The sequence below is a fragment of the Pecten maximus genome, chromosome 13 (genome assembly GCF_902652985.1).
Source record: "Pecten maximus chromosome 13, xPecMax1.1, whole genome shotgun sequence".
In the NCBI taxonomy this organism is placed as follows: domain Eukaryota; kingdom Metazoa; phylum Mollusca; class Bivalvia; order Pectinida; family Pectinidae; genus Pecten; species Pecten maximus.
In genome coordinates, this window is record NC_047027.1 from 38153859 (window position 1) to 38178537 (window position 24679).

The window sequence follows — 24679 nt, forward strand, 5'->3', positions numbered from 1 at the left end:
GTGGGATTGTAATATTGATGACAGAGTGGGATTGTAATATTGATGACAGGGTGGGATTGTAATATTGATGACAGGGTGGGATTGTAATATTGATGACAGGGTGGGATTGTAATATTGATGACAGGGTGGGATTGTAATATTGATGACAGGTGGGATTGTATATTGATGACAGGGTGGGATTGTAATATTGATGACAGGGTGGGGATTGTAATATTGATGACAGGGTGGGATTGTAATATTGATGACAGGGTGGGATTGTAATATTGATGACAGGGTGGGAATTGTAATATTGATGACAGGGTGGGATTGTAATATTGATGACAGGGTGGGATTGTAATATTGATGACAGGGTGGGATTGTAATATTGATGACAGGGTGGGATTGTAATATTGATGACAGGGTGGGATTGTAATATTGATGACAGGGTGGGATTGTAATATTGATGACAGGGTGGGATTGTAATATTGATGACAGGGTGGGATTGTAATATTGATGACAGGGTGGGATTGTAATATTGATGACAGGGTGGGATTGTAATATTGATGACAGGGTGGGATTGTAATATTGATGACAGGGTGGGATTGTAATATTGATGACAGGGTGGGATTGTAATATTGATGACAGGGTGGGATTGTAATATTGATGACAGGGTGGGATTGTAATATTGATGACAGGTGGGATTGTAATATTGATGACAGGGTGGGATTGTAATATTGATGACAGGGTGGGATTGTAATATTGATGACAGGGTGGGATTGTAATATTGATGACAGGGTGGGATTGTAATATTGATGACAGGGTGGGATTGTAATATTGATGACAGGGTGGGATTGTAATATTGATGACAGGGTGGGATTGTAATATTGATGACAGGGTGGGATTGTAATATTGATGACAGGGTGGGATTGTAATATTGATGACAGGGTGGGATTGTAATATTGATGACAGGGTGGGATTGTAATATTGATGACAGGGTGGGATTGTAATATTGATGACAGGGTGGGATTGTAATATTGATGACAGGGTGGGATTGTAATATTGATGACAGGGTGGGATTGTAATATTGATGACAGGGTGGGATTGTAATATTGATGACAGGTGGGATTGTAATATTGATGACAGGGTGGGATTGTAATATTGATGACAGGGTGGGATTGTAATATTGATGACAGGGTGGGATTGTAATATTGATGACAGGGTGGGATTGTAATATTGATGACAGGGTGGGATTGTAATATTGATGACAGGGTGGGGTTGTAATATTGATGACAGGGTGGGGTTGTAATATTGATGACAGGGTGGGATTGTAATATTGATGACAGGGTGGGATTGTAATATTGATGACAGGGTGGGGTTGTAATATTGATGACAGGGTGGGATTGTAATATTGATGACAGGGTGGGGTTGTAATATTGATGACAGGGTGGGATTGTAATATTGATGACAGGGTGGGATTGTAATATTGATGACAGGGTGGGATTGTAATATTGATGACAGGGTGGGGATTGTAATATTGATGACAGGGTGGGATTGTAATATTGATGACAGGGTGGGGATTGTAATATTGATGACAGGGTGGGATTGTAATATTGATGACAGGGTGGGATTGTAATATTGATGACAGGGGGGTTGTAATATTGATGACAGGGTGGGTTGTAATATTGATGACAGGGTGGGATTGTAATATTGATGACAGGGTGGGATTGTAATATTGATGACAGGGTGGGGTTGTAATATTGATGACAGAGTGGGGTTGTAATATTGATGACAGGGTGGGGATTGTAATATTGATGACAGGGTGGGATTGTAATATTGATGGCAGGGTGGGGTTGTAATATTGATGACAGGGTGGGATTGTAATATTGATGACAGGGTGGGATTGTAATATTGATGGCAGAGTGGGGATTGTAATATTGATGACAGAGTGGGGTTGTAATATTGATGACAGGGTGGGATTGTAATATTGATGACAGGGTGGGATTGTAATATTGATGACAAGGTGGGATTGTAATATTGATGACAGGGTGGGATTGTAATATTGATGGGATTGCAATGTTGGTTTGTGAACAGGAACATGTGATTATTTAGTACTCGCTTTGTCAGCACATTCGCTTGTCTGTCTGTGAAATGGTGGATTACAAGATTTCTTTTGAACAAATAGATTGTGTTTAGTTCATTATTACACCATGATATTGGAAAAACAAGCTTTTTCCACATTAAGTGTAAACTATTGTTGGGAGAGACAGATTAGAACATAGGGAAATATTAGTAATATTGCTGAAATGAGTGACACATATAGTTAATGAAATAACCAGGTCATGCAGCAAAACAGGACTTTTGTAATATATAAAATAATATCGATGAGGGAGGGACTATTTCTGTCTTTAGTTCTGAAATCTTAAAATATTTAGGAGGGAATGTTTCTGTCTTCAGTTCCAAAAATTTAAAATATTAAGGGGGGAGGGGGGCTAATTCTGTCTTCAGTTCCAAAAATCTTGCCTGCTATGACTTGTTTAATGCATATAGATAATTTGTTCACCCCTGTTACAGTTCACACTGAAACATTGGGCAGTAAAACAATCAGCCTTGGAGCTGAGGTAGGACTTCTCACACGAAATATCAAGATCATTGGGCAAGACTATCCCAAAATGTTCAAAGAATCTTTTGGTGCCCGAACGTTTGTCGGAACAGCTCAACAGGGAAGCAGTGAATATATTGGTATGTATCGTACAACTCTATTCTGTCTTTGTAGGATTTTGTGCCAGAGAAGAAAACATGTACATATCATATACATATTTTTTCTGTAAATCCTCTTAACAGTGTACATAAATATACACAGCAGCAGCATCCTATAATAGTACTTTATATACATTATGACCCGCGGTGACCTATCGCTATACTTTATATACATTATGACCCTCGGTGACCTATCGCTATACTTTATATACATTATGACCCGCGGTGAACTATCGCTATACTTTATATACATTATGACCCTCGGTGACCTATCGCTATACTTTATATACATTATGACCCGTGGTGACCTATCGCTATACTTTATATACATTATGACCCTCGGTGACCTATCGCTATACTTTATATACATTATGACCCTCGGTGACCTATCGCTATACTTTATATACATTATGACCCTCAGTGACCTGTAGTATCGCTATACTTTATATACATTATGACCCACGGTGACCTATCGCTATAATTTATATACATTATGACCCGTGGTGACCTATCGCTATACTTTATATACATTATGACCCACGGTGACCTATCGCTATACTTTATATACATTATGACCCACGGTGACCTATCGCTATACTTTATATACATTATGACCCTCGGTGACCTATCGCTATACTTTATATACATTATGACCCACGGTGACCTATCGCTATACTTTATATACATTATGACCCTCGGTGACCTATCGCTATACTTTATATACATTATGACCCGTGGTGACCTATCGCTATACTTTGTATACATTATGACCCGTGGTGACCTATCGCTATAATTTATATACATTATGACCCGTGGTGACCTATCGCTATACTTTGTATACATTATGACCCGTGGTGACCTATCGCTATACTTTATATACATTATGACCCGCGGTGATCTATCGCTATACTTTATATACATTATGACCCACGGTGAACTATCGCTATACTTTATATACATTATGACCCGCGGTGACCTATCGCTATACTTTATATACATTATGACCCGCGGTGACCTATCGCTATACTTTATATACATTATGACCCGCGGTGACCTATCGCTATACTTTATATACATTATGACCCACGGTGAACTATCGCTATACTTTATATACATTATGACCCGCGGTGACCTATCGCTATACTTTGTATACATAATGACCTCTGTGAACTATCGCTATACTTTGTATACATAATGACCTCTGTGAACTATCGCTATACTTTGTATACATAATGACCTCTGTGAACTATCGCTATACTTTGTATACATTATGACCCTCTGTGAACTATCGCTATACTTTATATACATTATGACCCACGGTGAACTATCGCTATACTTTGTATACATTATGACCCGTGATGACCTATCGCTATACTTTGTATACATAATGACCCACGGTGAACTATCGCTATACTTTGTATACATTATGACCTCGATGAACTAGACGCTATACTTTGTATACATCTGTAACTTTTGTCATTCTCGTGATAACATTTATTACTGGCACAATGCTAAGTGTCATTTTAAGTTCATACAGTAATTTGTTATGGTTGTTAAATATGGAAATGTAAACATTTCATTTTCGTGTTTTTTATTCTTCTTTAAAGGTTATGCTCGCCTGAGAAATGTAGAGTTTTTCCATACGGGACAAGAAAGCTATACAGAGTTCTATGATGCCAGATTTTCGCTGACATTCCTGGATGGTGGTACAGTCAGTAATATCAAACCTTCATACGTAATCCTATGTTCATTCCACAACGGATTTTCTCCCGCCATCGGTGTTTTCGGGACACATAATTTGCCCATCAAGAATAACGTTGTTCACCACACGGTCTGGTGGGGTAAGTTATTTTAATGTTTTATTAATCGCTATGGAAACACTCATCATATTGAATATATATGTCAAGTTTGTTATGAAAGCATAGGTCTGTTTTGTAAATGATAATAGTATTGTTTGACACAGGCAATTTTAGTCTAAATATCCAGAACGAAGTTACAATTAGTTTTTACCCAAAATAAGGATCAGTTCGTTATTGCCTATCTCACAATTACAAAAACATTCAGCTTGCCCCCGATGCCTATTTAATCGGTATTTAAACATTTTGATCGTTGGTGACATAATGACAGCATTAGGAGGGAGAGTTAAGTAACTATTATTTACAGTAGCTACCACCAAATATTAAGTTAGTCCAACACTTAATATGCATGGTTATTTATATTATAAAGGTCTATGTATATATATAATTTTCCACTTTGATATAAAGCAAGAACTAAACAGTTGTTTTATGGCCTGATGAATTTTTCATGAACAGTTCATGAACTAAAAATCGACATGAGTTGTTTATGAACAGTCCTCAAACAAAAAATATGGATAGTTCATTAACAAAACTGTTCATGAACTTTTCATGAACAGTTCATGTAGTTCATGAACCGCGGGAGCAATGGTTCACAACCACTCACTGAAAGAAGAAGTGGCAGACTATGTCCTCTTGTTATCTTACTACTGTTTGGTATTAACAAACCCTCAGTGACTGCTGATATGATGCTAACTGTGGGATGTAGGTTAGCATGTTTCAAAAGTCTCCGTTTAAAGGACTCTATTATTAAGAAAAGAACTAGAAGTATATGATAAAAATTGAATTCCACATAGCATTTTCAGAATTGAAGGCACATATTCTTATGTGCAAAAGGTGTTTAAAAGTTCTTTGTGTCAAGGTCATCGTAGCAGATATAGAAATAGAAGCGAGAGGATCTATCACCACCACATCATCTAAGATCTCTAAAGAACCAAACTTTCTAAATAAATCATCATGGTAATTGTTAAAAGCATTTGTGGGGTGAATATCCCTTTGCAACCAAGTCGACGAAGGGATTAAGCAATCAGTTCGTTTGCACAACTGATAATGTTGTCACAACCCAGGGGCCGCGGTGACCCAGTTGTCAAGGTGTCCTGACACTTTATCACTATAGCCCTCCACCTCTGGGTAAATGCGAGTTCGAAACCTACGTGGGGCAGTTGCCAGGTACTGACTGTAGGCCGGTGGTTTTCTCCGGGTACTCCGGCTTTCCTCCACCTCCTAAACCTAGAATAGGAAGTTAAACTAAGTAAACCAAACCAAATCACAACCCTATTAGCAACTTCATTATAGTACCCCCCATTAAAGTTAGGGGGAAGGGGTATACTGGAATCAGGTTATCCAACCGTCAGTAGACAAAACGATGTACCGTCTACTCCTCCTAAACTACAGAGGGAATTTCAATGAAACTTTATTGCAATAACCCTTATACATTGTAGATGTGCTTAATCTATATCATGTTGTAATTTTGTGGTTACCATGGTAACCATGTCACTCTACGTCGTTTTTTGGGTGAGTGGGAATTTTCGTCCAGTCAACTCCTCGTAAACCTGTGTACTGCTTCAAGTCAAACTACACAGGAGTGAAAGGGACCATGTGTAAATGTGCATGCATGATATTTCTCTACAGAAGTTTTTGTTTCCAATTTTGTTACCAGGTTTCAATACCCATATTCTTGTGGAAAACTTTGTCAAGACAACTAGGACAACTCCTATATAGCTATCAACCGATTTCATTTGAAATACACAGGAATGTTAGAGATTCATAATGTGTTTTTTCCCCACAAATTTAAGTTGCCGTGGTAACCCGTTCACTAAAACAGGTTTTTGTTGGAAAATCTTCACCAGAGGTGTTGGGGGTATGAGTTGGCCCTCTGGACGACAGTTCTAGTTTTAAACGGATTTTTATCAAACTTCAGATATTGATAAAATTAGGGTATATCTCGAATGAATAATTTTTTCAGGATGCCAAGGCCAGGTTAAGTCAGTTATTATTTATAGAATAATTAGTAACTTCATTTCTACCCCGGCACTTTAATCATTTTCCATATTACATGTATTGGTAGAGTTAACTGGCACAAGTATTTGTTTGGTTTGCGATTCTTTGTCTAATTTGCATTGTCAAAGTAATCAAACAAAACCACTGTAAGAAACAATAGAGGATATTTGGTGTTCATTGATGGTAATATAACATTGATATAAAATATATCTTCGTTTGGGTTAAGCTAGACTGATGAGGAGAGCTGCATTGCTGGGCCTATCCTGATTTATAGGTTATATGGTACAAAGTAAAATAGTTTGCAGCAGTTCAAAAAGTATACCACCAACTGGGATTGGAGCATGAGCTGGTCCACACTATAAAAACACACAGGCATACACTTTAACATCAAAAGTGTGATCAAATCTGACATCCCATGATATGTCCTTTAAATCATTAACCATTTTGCTTTATCATTAAGAATTTGTTATGAGCTTGTAAAACTGACAGTCACCTGACACAAACAATGCTGTATTGTTATTTTAGCTATTGAGACATCGTCTGATGACACCCAGCTTCTCCAGAACCTGGTGACTCTAGTGGTGTGGGAGGGTGCGTACCAAGACCGAGAGGAACCATTTAATTTTCGCCACAATGGAGCGATGATGGCTACTAAAGCAAAGCGACTTGTAGTGGAGGACAATGTTGTGGCCGGAGCGGAGAGGGCAGGCTACAGACTAAGTGCTATGGAGTGTGGAAGTTCAGGCTACGGCAGTAATCAGGCACACGGCTGTTTGATGGGGTTCGGGATATACCCAGACGATGTATTACCTGTACAATGTGCCCTAATATCTAACTTTACTGCTTGGAAATGTCGCGACCTTGGGATCTATGTCCAAAATAAAGTAAATGTAGAGATATCGAATGCTGTCCTAGTCGAGAACACCGTCGGTAGTTTAGCTTTGATGGTGGGCCCTTCAACCGTAGCTCACGAATTCGCCGAAAAGTATGTCTCATACAAAAACTCCTGGGTTGTTGGCGCCACAAGCTCATTCGACTGTACCACGGATTCATTGAAGACGGATGAAAATATCATGTTCAGTAGTCAAGCTCGCACCTGGGTGACGGATGGCAGCCACAATGGAATTGGCTTAACAGTCTTCTCTCAGGGATCGAATGGTATGCCAATGAAGCCTCACGTCGGCACGATGTCATATAACGCAATTGGTGGATTAACCACATTCGATGGTGAGTGAATGACTTTGGTTTAATGAACCAGGAGATGCTTCATTCTTTGATGGGATTGCTCAGCTTCCCTGAATGCATAAGGTCAAATCCCAAAATACAAATTGAATAAACACTATTTATTGACAAAATGAAAATAATTTAACAATAAATCGTAACCTCGTTTAAATTCAAAATTGTTCTCCCTCTCTCCCTCTCGCTCCTTCTCACTTTAGCTCAATAACAAGCTATATATGAATTATGTACAAATGATTATTTATATCATCTCCTTCATTGACAATGCATTTGTTTATGGTTTAATTCTTATTATAGGTTAATCATACTAAAAATTAAGCTCAAAGAATACAGGGTGGATAGCGAAAACCAAATTCCTTAATTCTATGATGAATTAATTTTAGAAATAAAAAAAAAAGTATTACAAATAAATATTAAGTAAACTAAAAATAATCTTCGTATTGTTTTTGAAGGTGTACATTTTGCTCATTTTAAAACAACTTGTGGAAGAGAGGATTTTGCTGTTACTACCAATGCTAGGGGTGATGACCTTCAGCATCCTATTGAGGCCTGGAACACTGCCCTTACTGACGTGGCAACAGACAACAAAATATTTTACCACAGACCAAATGTCGGGTGAGTGGAAGAGCCGTTTAATCCGATTAATTCCTGAAATTTCCAGAAGCTGTGGTTCCTTATAGGCATATTATATGAACATTTTACTATTAAGCCAAGCTGTGGTGGTGTTATATCACAGGAAACTAGTTAGATAATGATACGTACATATTGATTGACTGCGAGTCGGAATAAAAATAATGTGGAGTGTATACATATTTTCTTATTTGGACCACAATAAGTTGTTATTAGCTGATGAAACATAAACCAATTATTGCTGATATGAAACTGTTTGCACAATCTGACATAGATTATAGAAAAATAACATCATTTCTGTTACATTTTGTGTTTTTAGCTCGTCTCTTCGAAGAAGAGTGAGAGCTTATGTTGTCACTCCGGCATCGGCGTCGGTTTCGGCGTCGGCGTTGGTTTTCCAAATGTTAAATTTTTGGTGCAAGTGTTGAAAGGCATAGTAATTTATGGTAATATGGTCCCTGTGGGGGTCAAACTATCCCCTGCCGGAGTTAAACTAAAAGATTTTTTGGAAAAAAAACAGATTTTTGAAAATTTTTGGACTTAGAAAATTTTTACATTAAGTTTTTGGTGCGAGTGTTGAAAGGTATTAATACATCACTTTATAATTGTACTAGGGTGCTGATAATTGGCAATAGAGTCCCTCTGGGGTTAGACTATCCCCTGCCAGAGTTAAACTAAAAGATTTTTTTGGGGAAAAACCAGAATTTTCAAATTTTTGGACTTAGAATATTTCTGCGTTAAGTTTTTGGTGCGAGTGTTGAAAAGTATTAATACATCACTTTATAATTGTACTAGGGTGCTGATAATTGGCAATAGAGTCCCTCTGGGGTTAGACTATCCCCTGCCAGAGTTAAACTAAAAGATTTTTTTTGGGAAAAAACCAGAATTTTCAAATTTTTGGACTTAGAATATTTCTGCGTTAAGTTTTTGGTGCAAGTGTTGAAAGGTATTAATACATCACTTTATAATTGTACTAGGGTGCTGATAGTTGGTAATAAACTCCCTCTTGGGTTAAACTATCCCCTGCCGGAGTTAAACTAAAAGATTTTTTTGGGAAATAACCAGAATTTTTCAAATTTTTGGACTTAGAATATTTCTGCGTTAAGTTTTTGGTGCGAGTGTTGAAAGGTATTAATACATCACTTTATAATTGTACTAGGGTGCTGATAGTTGGTAATAAACTCCCTCTTGGGTTAAACTATCCCCTGCCGGAGTTAAACTAAAAGATTTTTTTTGGGAAATAACCAGAATTTTCAAATTTTTGGACTTAGAATATTTCTGCGTTAAGTTTTTGGTGCGAGTGTTGAAAAGTATTAATACATCACTTTATAATTGTACTAGGGTGCTGATAATTGGCAATAGAGTCCCTCTGGGGTTAGACTATCCCCTGCCAGAGTTAAACTAAAAGATTTTTTTGGGAAAAAACCAGAATTTTCAAATTTTTGGACTTAGAATATTTCTGCGTTAAGTTTTTGGTGCAAGTGTTGAAAGGTATTAATACATCACTTTATAATTGTACTAGGGTGCTGATAGTTGGTAATAAACTCCCTTTTGAGTTAAACTATCCCCTGCCGGAGTTAAACTAAAAGATTTTTTTGGGAAAAAACCAGAATTTTCAAATTTTTGGACTTAGAATATTTCTGCGTTAAGTTTTTGGTGCAAGTGTTGAAAGGTATTAATACATCACTTTATAATTGTACTAGGGTGCTGATAGTTGGTAATAAACTCCCTCTTGGGTTAAACTATCCCCTGCCGGAGTTAAACTAAAAGATTTTTTTGGGAAATAACCAGAATTTTTCAAATTTTTGGACTTAGAATATTTCTGCGTTAAGTTTTTCTGCGTTAAGTTTTTGGTGCGAGTGTTGAAAGGTATTAATACATCACTTTATAATTGTACTAGGGTGCTGATAGTTGGTAATAAACTCCCTCTTGGGTTAAACTATCCCCTGCCGGAGTTAAACTAAAAGATTTTTTTGGGAAATAACCAGAATTTTTCAAATTTTTGGACTTAGAATATTTCTGCGTTAAGTTTTTGGTGCGAGTGTTGAAAGGTATTAATACATCACTTTATAATTGTACTAGGGTGCTGATAGTTGGTAATAAACTCCCTCTTGGGTTAAACTATCCCCTGCCGGAGTTAAACTAAAAGATTTTTTTTGGGAAATAACCAGAATTTTTCAAATTTTTGGACTTAGAATATTTCTGCGTTATGTTTTTGGTGCAATTGTTAAGAGGTTTTAATGCATCACTATATAATTGTACAAGGGTGCTTATATTTGGCAATAGAGTCCCTATGGAGTAAGACAATCCCTTCCTGGAGTAAAAATTGGATTTTTTCTTTTTAAATCTGTGTTTTTTTGTTTTTGTTTTTAAATCTTTGGACTTTGTGTTAACTTTATATTGTGAGTGTTGAAAGGCATAGTTATACATGGTATTAGGTTCCCTGTGGGGGTTAAACTATCCCTTTCCTGAGTTAAACTGAAATATTTTTTTGAAATTTTCGTGCAAATGTTGAAAGCTTTTTAACACATTACTTTATGATTGTACTAGGGTGCTGATATTTGGTAAAAGAGTCCCTATGGAGTTACACTATCCTTTCTTGGGGTGAAACTTAATATAAAACAATATGAAAATGTCACAATAGACAATTTATACCGGTCACATTTTTCAAGGGAAACAACTCTCATTAGGATATGTTGTCAAAAAATTGAAGAAATATGTCCAAAAGCAATTACATTTGTGTTTAATATCTTCATTTAATCTACAACAGCATAGCTTGTCTCCCAAATGCATGAATTCAAAAAACATAATCTGATCAAGTAAACAATATAAATATTATTAATGCAATTTGCGAAACCATTCCAATTAATATATTTTAATTATTTATTGACAAACATTTGCGAGACGAGCTATGCTGTTCTCCAACAGCTCTTGTATAAGTTTAAAATGCGTTTTGTACATTTCCAGGAAGATTAACGGTGCTGACTGCGTAGATATGGATTGTGACGGTCTGAAGAAAGACTTGTTTTCCGACATGGATGGTACATTCCTTGGGGGAAGTGCTGGTGCTGTCATTTCTGAGTCGGAGTGGCAGTGGGGCGGAGATCGGCGAAGAGGCCTCGGGGACTACAGGATCCCGAAGTCGATGTTGACAGAACTTGACGGAACACGCATAGCTGTTGATGACATAGCACCACATAAAGGCAAGTCTCATTTATAACGAACATCAAGATCAAAATGTTTGGAAAAAGATTATACATTTAATTCCGTTGAAAGAGTTAATTGAAATTTTAATATAAAGAATGGAAATGTTTTTTCTCAGCCTTCCCTCACATATAAATACAGATATCTTGTCCAAGATGCATACTTTCCTATGCCTAACTTATATTTCATACTTTCCGATGCCTAACATATATTTCATACTTTTCGATGCCTAACTTAGCGTAGAATTCCGTGGGTATCGTCATATTTCCGATAGTATGTTAAAATGCCACATATCACTATAAAACATACCCCAGCCATGTCCTTACGCCCTTCGGGTAGATACTCCCCGCCGGATTTGTAGATATAAAAAACCAGAATTTTCAAATTTGTGGACTTAGAATATTTTTGTGTTAAGTTTTTGGTGCAAGTGTTGAAAGGTATTAATACATCACTTTATAATTGTACTAGGGTGCTTATAATTGGCAATAGAGTCCCTCTGGGGTTAAACTATCCCCTGCCAGAGTTAAACTAAAAAAATTTTTTGGGAAAGAACCAGAATTTTCAAATTTTTGGACTATGAATATTTTTGCGTTAAGTTTTTGGTGCAAGTGTTGGAAGGTTTTGCTACATCACTTAAAACTGTAAAAAAATATTGGATTTTTTCCTTTTTTGAATCTGTGTTTTTTGGTGTTTTTGTTTTTAAATCTTTGGACTTTGTGTTAAGTTTATATTGTGAGTGTTGAAAGGCATAGTAATACATGGTATAAGGTTCCCTGTGGGGGTTAAACTATCCCTTGCCGTAGTTAAACTGAAATATTTTTTTTGGGAAAAAACATGTTTTTTAAAAAATTTTGTGCAAATATATATATATATATATATATATATATAAATTGGCATGGTTTTGAAAATTGCATGAATTCACAAAACATAATCTGATCAAGTAAACAATATAGATATTATTAATGCTATTTGCGAAACCATTCCAATTAATATATTTTAATTATTTATTGACAAACATTTGTGAGACGAGCTATGCTGTTCTCCAACAGCTCTTTGTTTTATTTAGTTTTACCGTGTGTACTTGATAACCTGTGTTCAACTCGTCACAGGTATCATCCGAAGCAGTGACTGTGTGTTGAACTCCGCCTGGCAGGCGTACGAGTGTCATGGCCTTGAATACAAGATGCTGATCATTGAAAGTATGGACTCTGACACAGAGACCCGCCGCGTCTCGCCCGTCGCTATCCTCGGAGATAAGTACATTGACCTCATCAACGGTCCACAGGATCACGGATGGTGCAGTGGTTACACCTGTCGCAAACGAGTCTCAACCTTTGGAGCACTTGTGGCCACAGGTAAAATTTGTATTGGTTGCCACAGGCCACTTTTTAACTACAAGTTCTGATGATGTCACAACAGGTAACACAGGTTATAATGATGTAACAACAGGTTACACAGGTTATAATGATGTCACAACAGGTAACACATGTTATAATGATGTCACAACAGGTTACACATGTTATAATGATGTCACAACAGGTAACACATGTTATAATGATGTCACAACAGGTTACACATGTTATAATGATGTCACAACAGGTTACACATGTTATAATGATGTCACAACAGGTAACACAGGTTATAATGATGTCACAACAGATTACACATGTTATAATGATGTCACAACAGGTAACACATGTTATGATGATGTCACAACAGGTTACACAGGTTATAATGATGTCACAACAGGTTACACACATTAAAATGATGTCACAACAGGTTACACAGGTTATAATGATGTCACAACAGGTAACACATGTTATGATGATGTAACAACAGGTTACACAGGTTATAATGATGTCACAACAGGTTACACACATTAAAATGATGTCACAACAGATTACACATGTTATAATGATGTCACAACAGGTTACACATGTTATAATGATGGTACAACAGGTAACACAGGTTATAATGATGTAACAACAGGTTACACAGGTTATAATGATGTCACAACAGGTAACGCATGTTATAATGATGTCACAACAGGTTACACATGTTATAATGATGTCACAACAGGTAACACATGTTATAATGATGTCACAACAGGTTACACATGTTATAATGATGTCACAACAGGTTACACATGTTATAATGATGTCACAACAGGTAACACAGGTTATAATGATGTCACAACAGATTACACATGTTATAATGATGTCACAACAGGTAACACATGTTATGATGATGTCACAACAGGTTACACAGGTTATAATGATGTCACAACAGGTTACACACATTAAAATGATGTCACAACAGGTTACACAGGTTATAATGATGTCACAACAGGTAACACATGTTATGATGATGTAACAACAGGTTACACAGGTTATAATGATGTCACAACAGGTTACACACATTAAAATGATGTCACAACAGGTTACACATGTTATAATGATGTCACAACAGGTAACACATGTTATAATGATGTCACAACAGGTTACACATGTTATAATGATGTCACAACAGGTTACACATGTTATAATGATGTCACAACAGGTAACACAGGTTATAATGATGTCACAACAGATTACACATGTTATAATGATGTCACAACAGGTAACACATGTTATGATGATGTCACAACAGGTTACACATGTTATAATGATGGTACAACAGGTAACACAGGTTATAATGATGTAACAACAGGTTACACAGGTTATAATGATGTCACAACAGGTAACACATGTTATAATGATGTCACAACAGGTTACACATGTTATAATGATGTCACAACAGGTAACACATGTTATAATGATGTCACAACAGGTTACACATGTTATAATGATGTCACAACAGGTTACACATGTTATAATGATGTCACAACAGGTTACACATGTTATAATGATGTCACAGCAGGTTACACAGGTTATGATGATGTCACAACAGGTTACACAGGTTATGATGATGTCACAACAGATTACACGGGTTATGATGATGTCACAACAGATTACACAGGTTATGATGATGTCACAACAGGTTACACAGGTTATAATGATGTCACAACAGATTACACATATTATAATGATGTCACAACAGGTTACCATGTTATAATGATGTCACAACAGATAACACATGTTATAATGATGTCACAACAGGTTACACAGGTAATAATGATGTCACAACAGGTTACACATATTATAATGATGTCACAACAGGTTACACATATTATAATGATGTCACAACAGGTTACACAGGTTATAATGATGTCACAACAGGTAACACAGGTTATGATGATGTCACAACAGGTAACACAGGTTATAATGATGTCACAACAGGTAACACAGGTTATGATGATGTCACAACAGATTACACAGGTTATGATGATGTCACAACAGGTTTATACAGATTCTATAACCTTATAAATATCCAGTATATATATATAATAATAATAATAAATAACACAAACCAGAAACCAGAAAAGCGCTTTCACATGCTTTGAGAGCAAGCCCTTTCAGGTGTAATGAAAGGGTTTATTTGTGACGTCATCACTGTGTGCTATGGTTACGTCAAAACAACAGAGATTGATGACGTCATAAAAGACAATGACCAAAAGTACACATAAATATAAGATAAAAAGATACACAATTAGAAAGTATGTAAAGGAAAACAACTGTTTTACAGTAACATTGATTTGGAATTACACAGAACTACATGAATTAAGATTGAGATATATTAATAATGAAATTGGCTCAGTGAACACTTTAATTTGATATTTCAGGGAAAGAATATCTTATCCATTTCACTGGTACCACACCTCAGCATCTTCGGTTCTTTCTTCTCAACTCTGATAACACAGACTCCATCAAGCTGGCAGTCTGGTACTCCCAGCCCTTCCGACTCGACGTCTTCGTTGACGGCACTGTAGTCCCGCCGAGAAATTCTAGAATCACGAATGGAGCTTATATCCTGGACCCTCCTAATTATGACGGTGAATTCATGCCGAACGTTTCCGACACATCTGGTCAAAGTTTCCAGGACAGGGACTCGGGACTTCTACATTTCAGTATAAGGGGGAAGAAACCGGTGGAAGTGAAAACAATCCCTGCTGTGATTGTGTCCTTCCTATTCCCGCCTATGTCTGTAGACGATTTCTATGGACCCCAAATTATCCATCATATGGCAGCTTTCCTCGATATCCCCCCAGAAAAAGTTCGAATTGTTAAGATCGTAAGGGAGACAACCCCAACAGGAAGACGACGGAAGAGATCAACAGGGAATGACCAGGTGGTCATGGAGATTTCTGATATCCCTAATCAAAGTAAGTTTGTCAATATCCATTTGATCGAGGTGTGTTCAAAAATTTAGAAATTGTATGTGGGATTTAAAGTCCAACACAAGCTATAAAATTAAGATACATCTTCCTTCTCAAATTTATACAAATAACATGAAACTTTTTCTTATCAAATAAGACCTTGGACAGCATAACTAATATCAGACATGATTCTAGAAGCTAAATTGGCTGCCTTGTTCGGGGTAAACCAGGTGATCTAGTACCTTTTCACATCTGATTGGGGAATCAAACCCAGACCACCATTATTACAGGCGAAAGGCTAGTGTGTCAACACTGTGCCACCCGACCAACCTAAAACTATTGTAACAATATTGTCGCAAAATTGGTTGGTTATTAATGTATAAAGGCACATCTTATAATCTCTAACTTATCAAAAGAGCTGCTCCGGACCATATTCAAATTCATATTCAGGGGCCTGCAGTGGCCGAGTGGTCAAGGTGTCCCGACACTTTAACACTAGCCCTCCACCTCTGGGTTGCAAGTTCGAAACCTACGTGGGGCAGTTGCCAGGTACTGACCGCAGACCAGTGGTTTTTCTCCGGGTACTCCGGCTTTCCAGATCCACCTCCAAAACCTGGCACGTCCTTAAATGACCCTGGCTGTTAATAGGACGTTAAACAAAACCAAACAAACCATATTCAAACCGAATGCTTTGATTGACAATTTTACAAAAGGGTGTGCATACATTCTAATGAAATCTACTTTGATGCTAAGGAGATCTGGACTACAGGTAAACAAATACTATCCATAGTCAATTAAACAGATTATATTCTTAATCACATTCTGCATTTATTTCAATTTGTTTATGTCATTTTCAGTTTTATTTCTTTTATTTTTAAATTTTGATTGATATATATATATCCCACATACTATATGGCAATTTATCAGTCAATAGCACAGATTTAAGGGGGGAGGGGCACATCTCCTCCCCCTCCCCCCTCCCCAAACTTGTATATGAATCTATCGTGAAATACACTAGAATGCAGGATTATGTATTTACCTGATAAATTTTCCCGGGAAGACTACCACTGGACCCTGTAATTTGGCACTACCCCCCCCCCCCCCCACACACACACACACACACACACACACACCCACACCCCCACTGAAAATCCTGTATCTGTCTGACCTTGAATAAATCACAAGTAAAGCAAATATACATGTACCAGGAACAGCTACATGGTGACGTACAGTGTTTTTCTGTGATTTGTCAAGTTCTCTGATGGTAGCTCGAGTCATATGCTAGCTAGGACATAATTCCAAAAGAGCATTTGTGCAATATATTTTGGTGTATATTGATTCGGTAACAGAAAGTATAATCCAATGATATGTTCCTTTGTTACAGACAGCAATGACTCCTCCGACTTCTCCCTATCACAGTTACAGAATATCTCCAATACAATAATTAATGAAATCCAGCTTGGAAACATCAGTGATGTAGTCAATCTAACTGTGGAGGGCACTGCTTTGGTGGAACCACCTGCGACCCCCGGAACGCCCGAGTGGAACTCCACAGCGAATGATTCCCCTTACGCCATCATTACACAGGCTGTTGGAATGCGATTTAACCCCGCTCCCGAGCCACAGCACGAAGGCGTTGTGTTCAGGACACAGCCTAAGATACAAGTTTTAGACGCACAGGTGAGCTTAACAATTACCTTTGATTACATGTACAATTGTATATATTGGTGACATTAAAGCAGTCATACACTTTTGTATCAAAATCTTAGTGTCACAGTACAGATGTTTATACTAGTCAGTCAATTATAAGTATAAAACCCTGTTTTCTGCACTTTTTTTTTTTGTATATACAGGGTCAACCAATCACGCAGCTCGGGACAGCCTCCCAACCCTGGCAGATCACTGCATCACTCCGTCCCGGCGGATCAAACCCTCTTGCCAACCTCACCGGAAATCTCACCGTTGAATTTGTAAATGGCTGGGCCAACTTCACAGATCTCCTTATCACCCAGTTCGGCACGGACTTCTACATCGACTTCAATCTGACCGTCCCGACTGATTCAAATTTTTCCATCGCATCCGATCCACTGACCATTACAGGTCGACCAATCAAAGGGTCTGTTTCATTCACAACCTCAACAGTCATCGAGAACACTTTCTTTGCTCTCAGTGTCGAGCTTCGTGATGAGGTGACGTCAGAACTCATTCCAGACATCGCATGGCGGGTAAATGATTACAGAATGATGCATTCTACATTCTCTCTTAAATCTCCTTTTCTCAAATAATATATTTAGAAATGTATATTATCCTTTTTTTTACTTACGTATCCATTATCCTGTAACACTCGATTTACACACCAAAACTTGTTATGTTTTAGTTAATGTAACAACATTTTGGGTCTCGGTGCCAATGCAGGAAGTCCCCTCAGCTTGACCGGCGAAACATCACATCCACTTAACTTGACGCACAGAACGTCACAATTTTTCGCTATGTAATTTAGTTTAATGCCTGTCGCTTGATGTGATTTTGCTTGTTGTTTAAATTCTCCTTGTTCATCCAAGCTCACAGTGATCATATTGCCATATCTTTACAAGGATATGAACGGGGCTGTTTTCAAATTATCTATTGGATAATGAAAAACATGACTCAATGTGGCTGTACGTATACCTAGATGCAAATATATATATCATCTTTATGGGTCATAAGTTTCAGCCAATGAAATCCAACATTATTTATAACTGGCGCTTCCAAACCAAGGAGTTCCCCTTTATGGTTAATTTTATGGTTAATGGTATTTGTGATTTCTGTGTTTATGATTCTATTGGTTGTTTTCTAATTCCATATTTAAAGAAACAACAGTCATTTATAATACAATTCTTACAACAGGGTCACACATGGACGTTGACAGCAGAGCTAAACCATCCCGAACATCACACAGGTTCGATGCTTGGGTCGAACGAGACCATATTCTCCACTTCCTCGAGTTCGGCCAACTTTTACTCCCTGAATTTTACGTCTCTCGGGATCTACGCATTGAAACTTCACATTTACACGACGCCAGCTGGATACGACTTCTATGAGGAGGTACAGGTTGTGGTGAGATCTCAGGCCCAGACCAGTATCACCATCCAGCAGACGACACTGTTGGTGATGAAATTTGAGTCGGCAGATTATAACACAGTGGTTGGTACGGACGATAAGGCATTCGCTACGATGATGGCAAGTCGCTTCCTCATAACATACCCCGACGTTCTTTTCAACTCCGTGTCCCTCGAGGCGGGTAAGGATATGCTGAAGCTTTTACTATCAGTAAACATATACATTATGTAATACAGTTTAGTGGTATTCCTATTTAAGCACTTTTGCGCTGGAAGCATTGCTCTTATTACATATCTATAGAAAACATATTAGTGTGACAATTCCTCATTGCGCTAATATTTTAGTTTGGTAGTGCATACATATAGATGTACCCAAAAACAATTAAGCTTACTCTAATATATCTTTCAAATTTATATATATAATGTCCATCAAAACAATCCCACACCGAAATAAAGTACAAAAAAAGTATGGGAAAAAAGTACTAAAAAAGCATAGAAAAAGTATGCTTTTTTTGACTCAATTTGGAACCGATATTCCAACACGGTTCCAAATTGAGTCAAAAAAAGTACTAAAGTACAAAAAAAGTCTAACAAAAGTATACCTTTAGTACATTTTATTGTTTTCATTAAGTACAGAAAAAGCACAAATATAGTACAGAAAAAGTACATTAAAAGTACAATAATAGTATAAAGTGCACAGGGCCAAATTGATGGTGTACTTTTTTTGTGCTTTTATACTTTTTTAGTACTTTTACAGGGAAGTCCATAAAGTACAAAAAAAGTACAAAAGTACAAAAAAAGTATGAAAATGGTACAGAAAAAACAGGAAATTAGTACTGAAAAAGTAGGAAAAAAGTACCAATAAGGTAGGAAATTAGTACTGAAAAAGTAGGAAAAAAGTACTAGAAAAGTAGGAAAATAGTACTAAAAAAGTAGGAAAATGGTATTGAAAAGAAGGAAATTAGGACTGAAAAAGTAGGAAAAAAGTACCAATAAGGTAGGAAATTAGTACTGAAAAAGTAGTGGAAAAGTAGGAAAAAAGTACTAGAAAAGTAGGAAAATAGTACTGAAAAAGTAGGAAATTTGTACTGAAAAAGTATAAAAAAAGTACTGAAAAAGTAGGAAAAAATTACCAAAAAAAGGGACTTAATTTAATGGTGTAGGAAATTAGTTCTGAAAATATAGGAGATAAGCTTAAATGAGAATACTGCATGCTTAAACAATACATACATCAGTCCCATTCCAAGAGAAATGCACAATTGTATCAAGTGAAAACAAACATTGAAATACAAGATTAGTTATCCAATCACAATTCCACTGAGTATAATTTCATGCCATAGCAAAGTCTTGATCTAATAAGCTCGAAATTTGTTTAAGGGTGAGGTTAAGGATTTACAGATGGACATCTATGTATAAGGGCAATAACTTTTGATAAATTATTCTAATATTTTTTTCAAGCAGGAAAACACAATTTTATATCATGTGTATGTAGGAGATCCAGACAAAAAAAATATACTATTCTAAATAAAAAGGGCAATAACATTTGTAAAAATTGTTGAATCATAATTCCTCTTGAGGAAACACAACAAAAAAATGTAAATAAAAAACAATGCATAAATGCATACTGAATACAATGAAGTTTGGTATATGCATAATGTTGCTTGCTTAAACTGGTCAAATCCAAGTAAGTGTGAATTCGAAAAATAAAATGTCTGATTCTCTTCATTCCTTTTTTGCTTTATGCGAATCATTGCCCTCAATTCGGACCACAATGCAATATCTTTAAGCTTTCCCTCACTTCAGAATGTACTGCATAATCTGTTGGAAGAAAGAGAAAATTTTAAAATATTTTTTATATCAAAACTTAGAATAATTGTGAAGATTTGTTTAATATAAAATGTAGATAATTTTCCTTATATATGCACCTGATCACTTTACTGTCATTTATCACATGCATGTCTGCTTGGAAGTCTTTTTATCAAGAAAAGCTAGCCACAGGTATACAAGTTTAAAGCTACAACATAAAACTTTTAATTATAAGGATAAGTACTTTAATAAAAATCAAGCTACTCCAGAATTCTCTGACAGTTTGTTTCATCTTAAATTATGCAACTAACTATCAAAATACTCCAAAACACAGATTTTTTTTATTCAATCATTTCTTGAGATCATTTTTTTGTGAATTGATCATGATCATGACATACAACAAATTTTCAATGGATTTTATTGACTTCGTTTTTGAATGTATTTTCTTCAAATTCCATATACTATAGTAGACAATTATTAGCTCATTTACCGATATTTTTACATATATTCCCTAAAATAGATATACACATGTTGCCCGAAATGTGACGTTACTTTCGTTCTTATATTCTAACTTAAAAATGTCATTGCTATTTTTTTTGAAATTTTATGCAATATCTCTTGAAATCAACTACAGAAAATTCTGTAAATATTATCAGATGAATAAGCAAATAATTCTTTACATGTAAGTGAAATTTCAATAAATTCCATTGAAAAACGAAGTCATAAAAATTAATTGGAAATTTGTCAAAATGCATGAAATATGTAGTAAAGATATTACGAATTTACCGTTACGTGACAGAAATAAAAATGCAATATAACTACGTCGAAGTTCGTCAATAAAGAAATAAAATTCTTCTTGTTCTCAATATTTGGGTGCTATCAATCAGGATGCTTATAAAATCCCAGGCGTATGGTAGCATAAATCTGTAAATTGAATACTTACGATTGAAACACACGTGGATCTAGCAGTTCTTTGTTTATTAAACTCGACGGGCCGTGTAAACTGTAATCGGTGATGAATTCATTATGAAAACCCTGAAACACGAAGTAATCAAGTATTAATATTAACATATGTAGGCCCCTATTCACCTATATAATGTGAAACGATGTAGGAACGTGCAGAAGACGAAATAGATTTAAATAATAAAATTGTAAACTTACCTGGTCGCGATATCTGTGATATTTTCGGGTGAAAATGAGCATTTGTCGCCAAAAACAACAAGAAAGCTGATATTCTTTGGCCACTTACTGACAGATAGTCGATCTTCTTCAGTTAGGCAAGAAAATTAATTTCGTTTTTAGGCTATTCTATATCAAAATCGTGTTTGTTTATGTTTCCTCGGTAGATAAACATCCGGTGAAATTCAAACATGGCTATCAGACTTCCCGCTAAAATCTCGCTGTTTGTTGCATCATGGGATAAAAAAAAAGTTTTGTCGGAGATCTACTGTATCGATTTCATTCTTTTATTACTTGTTTTTTTATATTCTACTTCCTTAACCTCTATTGTTCCATACTTTTGGTATTACTACTTCAGCATTTAAAGCTTGCACATTGCACAAAATGATCGCACGAAGCGAACTCGTCAAATCTCGGTAGATTCCGTAAACCGAAGTAAACAAACGAGATCACGGCCCCGAGGTCATAGGTGAACCGACCGATGGAAATCTGACACAGGTATAAGCCTCGTCAGTACCTGTTATGTAATCCGGATGTTTTGTTTAAATGAGAGTAGGCACCTGTGATCTGATCGTAGTGAAAGGCAGTCAAGCTTGACAATATAAATTGTTATAATTAACGCCGCGGGCATAAGACTTAGTCTAAGAGGGGCAAGATCGATCTTGGTGTTGCAGTTATTCAAGCCGTCTACTATATCAATTAAAATATTTATGATAGATCTTGGTATTGATCTTGATTTTTGTATACAATAGAGTATTTTATTTGTACACACAATACTCCTACGAGATCATTCTACAACAGCTACATTGTGTCGTTGTCCGAATTATCGTACGATCTTGCTAAATAAATATCAGACAAATTAAAGTTTTCTTTTTGTGTTCACTTTCACCATTTCAATGAATGCGATGTAATTCTGATTTAAATACCAGAATATTGTTCCTTGATCATGCCTGTTTGTTGTCAGTCATGCCATATCGAGATCGAGATCATCACAGCGCTTGACTTCAATATACGTTTTACAAAGAAGCGTCCGAGTGACTATATCAGTATTACACATGTTTATATGAGTATATCGGTGAATATTTTGACCGAACACGACGTGATTTCGGGTGCAATTATCAGATGTAATCTTAAAACCACGTATATCCAGCAAGTATATGATATGCAGACAAAGAGCAGGTGATTTTAATTTCATTTGAATGAATTAAAAGCGTATTACAGGCACGGGCACGGGCACATGTGTGTTCGTAGAGTGATCCCCGATCTGGTAGAGGTTAACGTTTGGATAAACGAAATGTTTTAAACTCCGTTAAAGAGTTTATAATTAAAGCCAAAATACTGTAACTTCAAAGAACGATCTGGAGCAAAATTTTTATAGAGCTAAGTTTTGACGTTCGTCACATGAACGTATAGTAACATTCATCAATGTGAAGTTTATTACTAAATCACCGTTAAAATGTGTGAACCTTACTAACAAAGTACATTGAAGTGAAATACTTATGATAATAATTGTTGAATTTTAATTATTTTTAGATAAAATTCTGTGGTACTGATCAAAGTATGAAAAGTATTTTTTAGAACATAAAAAAGACAAAAAAAAAACAAAACAACAAAAAACGAGATCAAAAACATTTGATATTACCAAATGATAATTTTCTGTATCTTATTTGATAGATATTTGTTGTGGTTAATCCTGGGTATTATTTTTTTAGTCTTAGATTTGTAGTCGACTGAAAAAGTCAGATTTAATTTTGAAAATATTAATATGCTATAACCCCTCGCAATGTCTGAAAATATTCTAAGTCCATAATAAGTACCAAAAAAGCACAATGGCATTAGCTGAAAAATTGTAAGTCCCAAAAAAGTAGGAAAAAAGTACATCCATATTTTCACAATCTTTCAAAAAAATTCTAAGTCAGATTTTAGCACAAAAAAAGTACTCTGAAAATTTCAGAGTCCAAATAAAGTACAGAAAAAGTACCCTGAAAAATTTCTAAGTCCAGAATAAGTACAAAAAAAGTACTCTGAAAAATTTCAGAGTCCAAAGAAAGTACAGAAAAAGTACCCTGAAAAGTTTCTAAGTCCAGAAAAGTACAAAAAAAGTACTCTGAGAAATTTCAGAGTCCAAATTTAGTACAGAAAAAGTACTCTGAAAAATTTCTAAGTCCAGAAAAGTACAAAAAAAGTATACTTTTTTGGTACTTTTTCAAAAAAGTAGGAAAAAGTGTATACTTAAAGTAGCATAAAAGTATACTTTAGTGTGCTTTATTTCGGTATGGGATGTATCATCAAAAGACTACTATTTACCCAAAACTTTGTCTATTGGAAATAATCATAATATGATTGTAATAGTTGGATTCATTTAAATATTATGATTGCAATTGTTGAATTCTTTTACAAATTGTAATAGTTGAAATCATTTACATGATATTATTGTAATAGTTAAATTCTACTACATATTGTAATAGTTGAATTCATGTACACTGTACATGATATTATTGTTATAATTTAATTCTTTCACAAATTGTAATAGTTGAATTCACCTTAATACATAATATCATTGTAATAGTTGAATCTTTTTATATCATATTTTTGTAATAGTTTAATTCTATTACATA

At 35.8% G+C, this 24679-nt stretch overlaps 1 long non-coding RNA gene and 1 pseudogene across 1 annotated transcript; one reads left to right on the forward strand and one right to left on the reverse strand.

Moving 5' to 3' along the window:
- Positions 1 to 24679, forward strand: part of LOC117340757 — a 100501-nt pseudogene that overhangs the window by 71561 nt on the left and 4261 nt on the right.
- Positions 20845 to 22092, reverse strand: LOC117340886. The gene is made up of 3 exons (XR_004535493.1): positions 22044 to 22092; positions 21826 to 21917; positions 20845 to 20894 (listed from the first exon to the last, which is right to left on the reverse strand). It is a non-coding gene; the product is annotated as an uncharacterized LOC117340886 (long non-coding RNA).